This window comes from Conger conger, chromosome 10 (assembly GCF_963514075.1).
Source record: "Conger conger chromosome 10, fConCon1.1, whole genome shotgun sequence".
Taxonomy (NCBI): Eukaryota; Metazoa; Chordata; class Actinopteri; order Anguilliformes; family Congridae; genus Conger; species Conger conger.
In genome coordinates, this window is record NC_083769.1 from 39,523,494 (window position 1) to 39,536,395 (window position 12,902).

A 12,902-nucleotide genomic window follows, 5' to 3' on the forward strand; every position below is an offset into this window, starting at 1 on the left:
TGTTCAACGTCTTGTGTTTTTGTTATCTGTCACCTCTCGTATTGTCTCGTAATTCTCCCTTATTCCTTTTGCCCTACCTCCTTCTTCATTCAGGTTACTCATGTAATTAGTGCGCGCTAAAACAGTCTTTGCAGGTAATTAGAGGTTGTGGCACAGGTGTAATTACTAAGGGAACACCCATTAAAGTAATTTGCTGCAAAGCTAATTCACCAATTTCTGCTCGCAATGTTCCACAATGAAAATGTATTTCTCCCGTTCAATTTAAATAGGTCCGAGATCAAAAAGACAGTCAATTATATTATAGTCAATTTATAATCCTTACTGGGGCCATTATGTGTCAACTGTGATGACAAAGGAGAAATCTGAATTTACAATATGAAATATGAAAGCTCCCACAAAATATTTGAGTAACTTGAGGACAATTATCGTATGAGGTATACATTGACTGAGCACTTTATTAGGAACATACACCTACTTGTTCATGCGATTATCTAATCAGCGAATCATGTGGTAGCAGTGCAAGACATACAATCATGTAGATATGGGTCAGGAACTTCAGTTAATGTTCACATCATCCACCAGAATGGGTAAAAGGTTGTATCTAAGTGATGACCATGGCATGATAGTTGGTACTAGATGGATTTCTGTACCTGGATGGATTTTCTTGCACAACAGTCTTTAGAGTTTTGTGAATCGTGCAGAAGACAAACTAAAAAAATCCAGTGAGTGGATGGAAATGCCTTGTTGATGAGCGAGGTCAACAGAGAATGTCCAGACTGGTCAAAGCTGATAGGACACAGTGTGTCAGACCTTTAAGTGGATAGGCTACAGCAGCAGAAAACCAATACATCTCAAAAATAAGTCTAAAAAAGACCTAATAAAGTACTCATTGATTGTATATGATTCAGATTAGTCTGTTGGATTTGGGCAGAATATTCTTAATTTTCTAGTTCACTAGTGATGAACAAATCAAACTATTTTCACAGATACTCAAGCTATCAATCACCTGAGCAGTCAAGGGGATTTCATTTCATATAGAGCCCCCTAAATGAAAATGATCACAGGATGCTTCAGGGTTTACCATTTCCAAATGAAAAGGAAACACTATGGGAAAAAACATATATATATATATATATATATATATATATATATATATATATATATATATATATAGAAGGTAAATGTCAAATTCACAGATTTTATGTCACTGACTAATACAATAATGTATAAATGCTGGTGGTCTTGATCTTACAGTTTGTAGATAATGCTGAATGCTCAATTTTCAATGGCTTTTATTTCATCTGCATAATCAAACAGTGAAATACATTTGAGAACACGTTGTTCTCGATGTGAAAGGTGCTTTGTTCACTTCTCAGACTGTGCAGAGGACGATGGGTCCTGGGTGTTATGGTGCGTGGAGTTTTCCACCTGCTTTCACCAAGGGAGCGCATCCTAACAACCCCGGCTCTGCTTTGACTTGCCCCGGGTAATTGGCCCCTAAGGGGTGTGGTTGTGTGAGGATGGTGTCAGATGCTCGTCCTACGAGCCCCAGTGGGGAAGATTTGGGGGTTGGGGGGGGGTGTATCAAACATAGTAATTACTGTGTGACCTTATTCCATAGCACACCTGTTCACTCTGTTTGAGACAGCTTGCAGCACCTATACTGAAATGATGACAAACGATAAAATAGCTAACTACTGCTATGTGCTGTGTCTGTTCACAAAAATGTATCACGTACAGGAAACCGTACACAGTAAATACACACATAATATTGACCACAAGTTACTCAGTAGTGCCAAAGCAGTGCAAACGTCAACATTCAAACTGAAATGTGAACTCACACATAAATGCTTTTTTTTTTTCATAAAAGCGATGTGAAATGAAAATTCATAGCTGACTATGAAGTCCCAAGTTCCTTCTGCTGTTATTTCAGAACAAACAAATGGTGGTTCAGTACTATTTACAGTAAATGTGATGCAATGTCCAGTGCATAAATGCTTTCAGTAAAACTGCATCAAAACCCTGAAGTGGAACAATAATGAATTGTCAAAGGAGAAGTAAAGCTTACAAAAACAACTGTGATATTTTCTGTAAATTATTCAAATAAAAGTGGTCATCAATAGTGAGAGTTTATTATCATGCACTTACTGACGTATCTTTCTTTGGTAGAAAAAACATCAAAATAAATCAATTATAAATCACTGAAATTAATTCATAAATCAAACAGAAAACAGCATCATTTTGTGAATCGTGTATCAAAATTTTTTCAGACATCCCTAAATCAGGAAGTAGCCAAGTTTATTGTTTTAACATCTATTTATTTGACAAGATCCAGTAACCTCAGGAATTAAAAGGATGAAGAAAGGAAAGCCATACACAGTATGTATGTAAATACCATCAGTGGTAAGTGCTTTTCTTTGTTTTATTCATAAAGAGTGACATTCGAAGAGAATTGGGAGTTGGAAATCTCAACACTTCAATGCAAAATGTGCTTCAAAATATATATTTAGCAAAAAATAAAATGTGGCTTTATCCTTCATCCATCAAATCTGTAAATTATCTTAATAATCAGCTGCACCTGCTGAAGGAATGACAATGAGTAAAACATTTTCTGGACATATTTTAACACCAGGTTTGTGAGAACTGACAGCCATTATTTAATACAGAATGAATGCTCCCAGCCCCAGTTGTGAGCTGTGAAAATGGGCTCTCTGATATTTTATTCCTGCTTTGCTTCTGTCAACAGACAGAAAATCTGACTGGTTCAATTGAGAGCTGTGATCCAAGCCTTTCTTTATGTTATTGTCTCACTCGAGAGACACATACAAACACACCCTTCTAACAACTGAGCCCCCAACTGACAGTCAAACACACCTGGACCTGCTTTTTCTGTGCAGGTTTTAATGATGGGGGAGGGAGACAATGGCGACTTGGTTTGTTTGGAAAATGAAGATGAGCGTTGATCGCAGAGACCCTTCCTTCATCGTTCCACCAATGAAAAGCAGGTCTGCTTCATTACAGGCTGTTCAATGTGTTTTTACAACTTTTACAACTGGGTGCTCTCTAAATATATTTTGCATCGTGAATTTTGTGTGTATGGTTTTAAAACCAAGCTGTTCATCTCGGCTGAAGCTAAAAAAATATATGTTGTTATGAAACAAAAACACTTTCTATATACTGTAAGCAACATACACTGTATGCAACATACACAAAGTGAGCACTTTATTAGGTATTTATTAGACCTATTTTTTCACTTATGAAGTTTTCTGCTGCTGTAGCCTATCCACTTAGAGGTTTGATGCGTTGTGTGTTCAGAGATGCTCTTCTGAATACCACTGTTGTAATGCGTGGTTATTTGCGTTCCTATCACCTTCCTGTCAGCTTCAACCAGTCTGGCCCTTCTCAATTGGCCTCTCTGATAAATAGTTACTGCTGTTCACTGCTGTTTTTTGTTTTAATGATAAGCAAACAGTGATAGTTTCTTTTTCTTTTTCTGAGACCTCTGTTAACTGGAATATGCATTCAATGACAAAGAAGGTATTCGGACATGTGCATGTGCATTTGTGCGTGTGTGTGTGTGTGTGTGCATGTTTGTGTGTGTGTGTGTGTTTCTGCCTGTCTGTATGTGTGTGTTAGTGTTTGCGTGTGTGTGTACGTGTATGTGTGTGTGTGTGTGTTTCTGTCTGTCTGTATGTGTGTGTTTGTGTTTGCGTGTGTGTGTACATGTATGTGTGTGTGTGTGTGTTTCTGTCTGTCTGTATGTGTGTGTTTGTGTGTGTGTGTACATGTATGTGTGTGTGTTTCTGTCTGTATGTATGTGTGTGTTTGTGTTTGCGTGTGTGTGTACGTGTGTGTGTGTGTGTGTGTGTGTGTGTGTGTTTCTGTCTGTGAGGGGGCATCACCATGGCAGAGGCTCATGGGACCCTTTTGTCAGGGGGCAGCAATCTTTCAGGCACGCCGTGTTTGGATGTTCAGGATCTCTCAGTCCTTTCCTGTTCCTTTCCCCATCCCCAATGCAACAACACATACCAATGCCTTTAAGAAATTACTTTAACTTCACTGTGTGCCAGAAATATACTGTACCGATTGTTTCCCAACGTTCCAGATTCAAAGAATATGACTGATTGATCAGCACCCTTCACTACAGCAAAGGATTGGGAATTGGATTTGAATGAGTGTTCTACCTTTAGCATTTATGCAGCAGGTTAACTGCAGGTTAACAGCATACAGTAAGCTGTGTACAATGCACTCGGTATTGAGAAAGGCAGACATTTTACACAGGATAAACTGTGATCCACTTCTCAATGCTTCATTTTCCCAAAATGCCATGCTTGGATTTTGCATTGTTGCAGGTTGAGCAGGAATAAGGCATTGTGTGATATTGTAGTTTTGTCAAGCTAAACAGAAACTAATATATAAACCTCTGTTTTCTTTTTTAGACCTACAGTATAACTGCAAAATATGCATATACCATGACATGAATTCTACATTAAAGACGAAGGACAAACCTGAATTTTGCCATTTGGCTTTAAGTAAATATGGTAAAATTGTGGTTGTGTCCCTGACAATAATACAGGTTTTAGTGAAAGGTGGTCAACAGCACTTTGAATCCGGGATCCAGCATAACTATAGCACACAGCCATTGCTGCTTTATGAAGTGGGTACATCACTTCCTTTTTCTTTTTTCCTGTTTTGGTTTGAGTCAGGTATAATGTTTGACTTCTCATCGCTTGTGCCAAATTACCACTCTAACTAATGTAGCACAATACATCACCTTAAAGTACCATGCTCAGTTATAAAGGATGAATACATTAAATGAACTGCAACAGTGTTTAATCCATATTAAAGACCTGCATGTTTTTGACACCTTCATACAGAGAATGGTAAGTTACTTGTGGTACTCGATATATGTGTATTGAGTGATGGTGTCATACTCCACATTAAAACACTGTTTAATTTCAGACTCTAACCTGTGGCATTGTTCTCTGCATGCTAATTTCACAGTGCTGTTCTAGAGTCCTGCAATTATGCTAATCACCAGCCATGTTTCTCACTCACATGACTCCAGTGTCTTTGCTTCATTCAGACAGTATATTTGTTTGTTTCCATGGGGACAAGCTTTACCTCTGTGTTTACCAGAACATCTGTGGTTTTTAGAAAGCTGTACCACTGTACAATTTCCAGGTCACATGGTGCCGAGCCCTCTGATATTCACATATACCAGAGATAGGGAAAAAGCCACCAATTTTTGGTGATTATTTTGGTGATGATTTGCAACTTATACTGTATAGTGGTCAGTGTAGCCAACACCTGATGTTGAATGCCAAAAGAGAGGATCTATTATTGCATATTAGGTGGTTGTGAATATGTGCTGAACAAAATAACACTAAAGGTATTTTTCCCCACCTACAGTAGCTGTATCATTACTTCACTGATTTTTTTACTGGTCGCTGGGATATGTGTTGCATGACATAATCCTGGCAGCCATGGTATCTGAGGCTTGATGTTTCTCTCCACGTGTCACGGAGCATAAACCAGTCTTTCTGGATGAACCGCCTGTGGTACCATAGCAACAGCCCGAGGCTGCTCTTGTTTACCCCGCTGCTTGGCACTGCCACCTACATTGGGTGCAAAGAACACTAAACGAGAGATGGTTTTCAAAGGATGTGATGGGCTTACGTGGAACTCAAACTATTCTGTATATATTTCTAAATGGGTAAACCTTCTTGATTTGGTAAAGGTCCTGTGCATTACTAAAGTATTCAGGTGTTTAAGAACAGGTTGACATGTGCAATAAAGCCTCAAGAAGCTGCCCAACGCTGTTCCTGGAGATCTACCGTCCTGTAGGTTTTCAGTTCAAACTCATTCAACCGCTAGAGATCTTGTTGAGCTGCTAATTGTGAGAATTGGCAAGGGGTACAATTTTATATACCTATAGTGTACCTCCCCAGCACTTGTACCTTTATTGGCATGTTTCATACCATTAATTCTGAGACTGAATAATACTTTTTTTTTGTAAATCAAAGGGGCAGACCCGGTACTTGGGGCAACAGGGGGCAGGTGCTTATGCCTTTTATAAGGGCTTATATTTTATGATTTCTGTTTACCAGAGCAGTATAGTCTATATTCCCTATAAGAGCAGAACACCTGTGCACCACTGGATATTTGAACATACTGTACAGTAGGTCAATGATCCATACCCTATCATTGATGCCTCCATATGCATCAGAAGTAAATGTGTGTGCATGTTGTAGCAGGGAATGTCTAGTAGTTTCTAAACTGTAACAATGGCACAGGCGAAGGTGATCAAATGTACAGAAGGCCATCTGCAAACTCATTATAGAAAGAGCACTGCAATATGCTGGACTTGGGCAATAAATAATTCAAAAACTGAAAAATTGTAATGGCATAAAAACATTACCGTGATGTAATTCTAGTTCCACTGTCCTGAATTTGGAAGAGGAACCAAACTCTTCCAATTGCTCATGTGATACAACCAAACTTTTGATAGCTCTAGTCAAACTCCAAAAATAATTTGCAATACAATTTCAGTCGGATGGATGTTCCCCAGTGGGTTAGCTGCATGGCTGTCCTATTCTCCCCACAGCTACAGTTGGCATTTGCATTGCATGGAAATAAGCACGAGTCTTAATGCCAGAGTGAAAGTGAGAGTGAGGAACACATTTTATCATTATACTGTAGCCTACAGTACTGTATGTGTAATAGATCAAGATCACTGCCTTTAATGACCTGTTATGCTGGTACCATAAGCAAAGAAAATGTGCACACATGTTCATTGTATGATTCTGTTTCTGTATTATCTGTTCATAATGCACATATGATCGTATGATCATTTCACCTTGGGGGGGAAACCAAGCTCTGCTCCATGTTAGAATATCCAAGTCAGCTCTGTACTCTCTTAAAATCCAACATTAAGGTTGCAGATATACTTTATGTCCTCCGGTCTATCTCATTATATAGTACTGGGACATCACCATGCTTCTTTCAGTAATTACTGAACCATACACTGTGTGTGTGTGCGTGTGTGTGTGTGTGTGTGTGTGTGTGTGAGAGAGAGAGAGAGAGAGAGAGAGAGAGAGAGAGACAGAGAGAGAGAGAGAGAGAGAGAGAGAGAGAAACATGGTTGTGGCTTTTCTAATAATGTAGAATCGGAGGCATGCTTTTGTGAATGTACTCCATTAATCCCATACCCAGGGAATTTCTGGCTAATCTATCATATGTTCATACAAATGTGATCTCACACTAGCAAACCCTCTGTCTGAGTCAAATGAGCATGCATTTATTGTAGCATTCTGAATCATTTTTGAGTCAGTTTCATTTCACATTGTGAATCATGTTGAATCAGTTTCATTTTGAGTCAGTTTTGAGATCAAACGTTTGAGGGGGAAGGTGCAAGGTTAATGATAAAAGAAGACGGTAGAAAGTCATGCATTCATTTTCCTACACAAATAGATTTGTGTGCATTCAGGTGGTGGAGTTGGGGGGGGGGGGGGGGGGGGGAGGGGGTTGCCAGGTGGCTCCAGGTGTGAGTATGACCAGCATGCAAAGTTCCCCCAAAGCACATCCCCTCCAAGCTGCACGTACCTGTGGCACTGTTTCCTGTAAAGGATAGTGAAATACTTTCCTGTGTACTGTATATATCTGTTTATGAAAGGGTGGCCTTCAACCCTGTATATGACATTAAACTGAAAGCAGTATAAAACTGAAATAGTTTTCTCTCCCCTTGAACAAAAGCCTACCAATTTGTCTGAATTCAATCAGTCAGCAAAGAAAAGTGTTCTAAAATTTCTCCACAGTGAAGTGAAAGGCAAATTAATATCAAGGTGTGCTGAAGCATTTGGTTGCAATTATTGCTGCTAAAGTTGTTATGTTTATGGGGGCAATTACTTTTTCATATTTCGATTTGGGTTTTTGGTAACTTCAAATAAATTAAATAGTCATTACAAATGTGTTTTGTGTCCACTCAGGAATCCCTTTGTCTAATATTACATTTTAGAGAAAGATCTGACAGCCTTCATTCAGTGACAAATATGCAGCGATAAGATAAAAACAGAAAGGGAACAAATACTCTTTCATGGCATTGTATGGGTGTTCCAATCATTCCAACTTTTGTCATAGATATTGGGTTGCAGGAAGTACTGTGGTACTTTGGCAGGGAGTGCAAATGAGGATTGTCGTTTCCTGTGTTTGTTCTTTTTTTTTTTTTTCAAGAGCCCTTTACTGAATGTACGTCTCTTCATTAAATAAGCAACAAAACACTCATGTCTATCAACCAATGCAGCAAACTCGTGCTTCACCATACAAATGATTTAATTTAGAAGGTGACTATTCCAGGAGCTTGTTAACAAGGAGACAGGCAAGTGAAGAAATACATTGAATGCAGACAGGTTAATTATCTCACCTGTGGGAGCGCACAATCGACTGACACACTCGATCCTTCTTCAAATGTATGTGAATGCACCTGACCTCAATCATCCTCAGGGGGAATGCTGTAGATGATGAAGGTGCACAGGCTGATCCATGAAACTTTAAAGCAACCTTTGAGTGACAGCGGTCCACATGCTGGACATATGTGTGCGTGCGTGTGTGTGTGTGTGTGTGTTTCAAATCAAAGATTCAAGCATATGCAAAAATAAGTGGAATAATTACAAGTGTTTATCAAATACGTACATCACACTGTGTTTATATATAGCATCTGTGTTGTGCTGTGAACCAGTGTCTATAAACTGAAACAATATCTTTCTTATCCTTGCTAAAGTAATTGCTCTTGAGATCTGACAGTCTGGGTTCTACTATCTAACAGGTCTTTATTTTGTACTTTGGCTATTTCCCCCTTGTTTGAACATGCAAAACATAATTTAGATTTTTTAAAATAATTACAGTGTTATCTTTAATCTGGAGCAATCCGAATATATCCACAGGGAAAATGAACTGACTATTCATCTATAATTCCATTAAAATTCTGAATTCAGGACACAAAAACAGTGTCTGGAAAGAATTGAAGCATCACGTCTCATCTAATTTCAGAATTTGTGGAGCAACTTTCGTGCAGTTTGTCCTCACTAATGCTCACTTCTGAAAACATTCCATGCTTTCTACACTGAGAAATGCAATTTCTGCCTATGGTTCCATCTTGTTTGTCTGACTCACTTCAAACAAAGCAAGAAAACCACTACTGCTGGGAAGTATGAATAAATAAAATCCAAAATGAGTTGAAGAACTCTATGCCAGCGATGACTCACAGAAATGAACCAATAATTTTGTTTTTTTTATTCCCTGGTATGAAATCCAGCTATGACCTGCTTGAAATACCAGCTACCAGCTGTTTCAAAAGATAGCTTGAGTGGGTCAATCACACCATGTTAAGTATAGAGCTGATCTAACTGGTCAACAAGCTACCGGATGTTTCAAAACCTAGCTTGAGGGTTGAGATCCAAGCCTATTTTGTTCTGGTTCATATATGTCAGTGCCTGACAACGCACCATAACTGTAGCCTATTAAGCATTCGCTTTGCACATCTCTGTGCAACGACTAATTTCACGACTAATTTCACTGAGTCCGTAAATGGAATACATGGCATTTGCTATCACACAGTAAAATGTTCAGCGTTAAATCAGCAATTACAGAGGACATACAGTCCCCTATTGGACTCATATGTACTGTACTGCTAGAGTTGAATTAACACAGGACGGGACATTTTACAGTACACAGGGTTACAGCGAATGCGATTGCGTTAGGGTTTAATTCTCGAACACTGCAGCAGAGACCTGGAGTGGAGAGCGTGCAGGTGTGAGGGTGCTGGAGCAGGGCGAGCCCCAGAGGCTTTGGGAGTGTGAGTCTGCACGGGGGAGTCAGGCCCAGGAGGAGCAAGCGAAACTGGGAAAGATTGCATCAGAGGGGGGCCTCTGCTATGGCAACGGCTCCCCTCCGCTCTCCTCCAGGGGACGGGGAGCAGCAGACAAACAAGAGGCCTCCTCAGCCCGCCTGCTCCTCCAGCGATCCTCCCATTATGCTCCGTAGGAAAGCCAACCAAATCCCGACAACAGGGAAAACAAGTTCACCGAAAGTGCAGTTGGGATATCCTGTATCTGAACTCATCAATCTGTCAACAAACTTCTGCTGGATAAAAACACCCTGTCATTATACACTTTCCCAAGGCGGCAAACATTTATTTTTTCATATTTATGAGAGCGTTTATATTCAAACTGTGATTTTAAAAATCTAAATATGATAGTGTATGAAGTGAAGAAAGGATAGGCCAAGAACAGCCAGTGGAGATTAATTTAGATTAACAATGTTATTAATGTTTTTTTTCTTTGAACAAATTCATATGGTTTATGGTGAATACAAATGTTTGAAAAATGCACTTGTTTGAAACCCAATCCTGAGTAGAGTTCTTAAAGTATGAAAGTAGGATTATCATCGACACTGAACTTAAGGTTACCCCTTGTGAAATCCATTCACCATGCTGCATTTCACCCATAGTTTATTTTTAACCATACATCACAGATAAACTAATGCGCCTAGATGTAGGGGGGCTGTGATCATACATAAAATTGATGAAGCATATCGATATAATGTGTGACAGAAACTAACATCCACAGCAACCGTGGGTCTCATAATAGGCCGAGCGGGTTGTTTATCCTCCGACAGCAGACGCTCCCCCTTGTGGACATAGAAATGCAGCTGAATCTTTAATGGTTCGTAATCATTGCTAAACGCTTGCATTATCCTTGTATTCTTCTCATATTACTTCTCTAGAGAATGCATTGTGTACAGTTGTTTAATTTGTCTCTGCTGACCTGGCCCACTTTAATATTGCATTTTTACATATAGATTCACCAGTCACTGAAATATTTGGACAGATACGTTTCCCAACCTGAACATTTATAGACCTATTGTTTCAAAACAGCTAAATTGCTGCGAACACTGTTGTTACTAGGCTGTAAGGCCGCAGTTTAAAACAATGAAGAAATGGTTACCAGATGGCAACTATATTTTACGATCACTTTATATTCTCATGGATTATTTATTGGCATTTACATTTGACATTTGAATGTACATTACACTATTTACATTCTGCAATGGAAGATTTGGCTGTTATTTTAAGCAACAGTATTTCAATATGTGGATGTTATCTTAGTTCACAGTATTATTTGGCTTCTGTGAGACCTCAACAACTGGACTGTCTGAATCTATAATTTACCATTTATCAGTGACTTGTACGTATTTCTCTCTCGATCCATACTGATTACGTGAGTACTGTGGCGAACAGCGAAACGGAGGTTTGTTGTTGATGTTGGCAGTGCTTGTGTTCCAGAATGTGCTCCGGTACATGAACGCAGCACTTCCTGGTGGTGTTCTCAACGCCATCAGAAGGTATTCCGATGCTGTCACACGTTTGATCCTCTTTGTTGTTGTCACAGAGCTTCATTCTGATATATGTGTACCCAACCGAGTCTTTGATAAATCGCCAAGCAACAGCTCAGTATTACAAACGGCAACAGTTCATTGACTGAGCAACATCTATCACACACAGACTTAAAATGTCTTAAGCACTCAATCACAGAAACGGTGAGTCTGCTGTAGCTCAATTGGTGAGCTGAAGGTATCCTGCAAACAATCAGATCCAAAGATTAGACGGTCATGTAAAAATGTTACTGATGTTACTGGTCATTACTACAGTATGTGTGTGTTTATCAAAAGCCTCGTATAAATATAATGCTCTGTACAGGGACATCTACTCATGTATGCAAAAATACACAAAGAATAAGAACGTATAGTATGTTTTATCAAGTGAAATTATGAAAGCGTGTTTGAATTTGTGAATGTTGTATTTACAAGAAATCTTTGGACAGTATAGGAATTAGTCCAGTACATTATAATTTAACAGTTTCTATAGCGATAGCTGTATATATGTTGTTTCTACTTGCATAGACTGCTTATTTGGGTTTTTGTACAGGCTGTTTGTACAGGATACATTATTTAACTCCTGATTCTTTTGAGAGACATTAGATGCGAGATGTTAATAGTTTACAGACTGTGTTCAATATGACCAAATGCCATTTGCATTAACTACTGTTGGTGTAATATGTTTACGTGATAAACAGCAGTGTTGTATCGTGGTTAGAGAACCGTGCTTGCAAATCAAAGGTGGTACAGTTGATTCTGCTCTCGGGCTCTGCCATTGTACCCTTAAGCGGGGGAACTTATCATGAATTGTTTCAGCAGAAATTTCCAGCTGCACAAAGGGATTACATAAAAACTATAATTTGTCTCAGCCATTCTGGATAAGAGTGCCTGGTACATGCTGATATGTAATCATCCGTGTGATCAAAAGGTAAAAAAACGTTTTTTAACATTATCACAATGTGAAAAAAAATATTTTTTTTACCTTTTGATTACACTTCAGATGTAATGGAAAGGCAATAAACTAACTGAGCATGTCATGACTATACCACACCAGCAGAGAGCACACTCTTTCCTTCTTTCACTTGCAGTACAATGTGCTTTTGTTGCACTGTCAACTGTTATCGCCTTGTGTTTTGTGCATACTTTACAATTCTTCCCACATCTGATGTCTTCATTTTAATTGAACGCAGAAAGAATTTGAGAACATATAAAATAAGGATTTTTATGACCTGAGTCCTTAGTTATCTACTTGGGCGGCTGCAAACAATCTTATTTCATTGTAGTTGTAAAAACTGTGCAATACTGCAGTATTATGAACTTTATTGTACTTCTCTAAATGAACACTGGTTTAATTTACTCTCCAATTAAAACATTATTTTACTGTATTAATAAATAATGATAAAATATTGCCTGGAAATATTGTGTTGTATAATTGCATTACTGCTACAGAAACCATGTACCAGTACTTC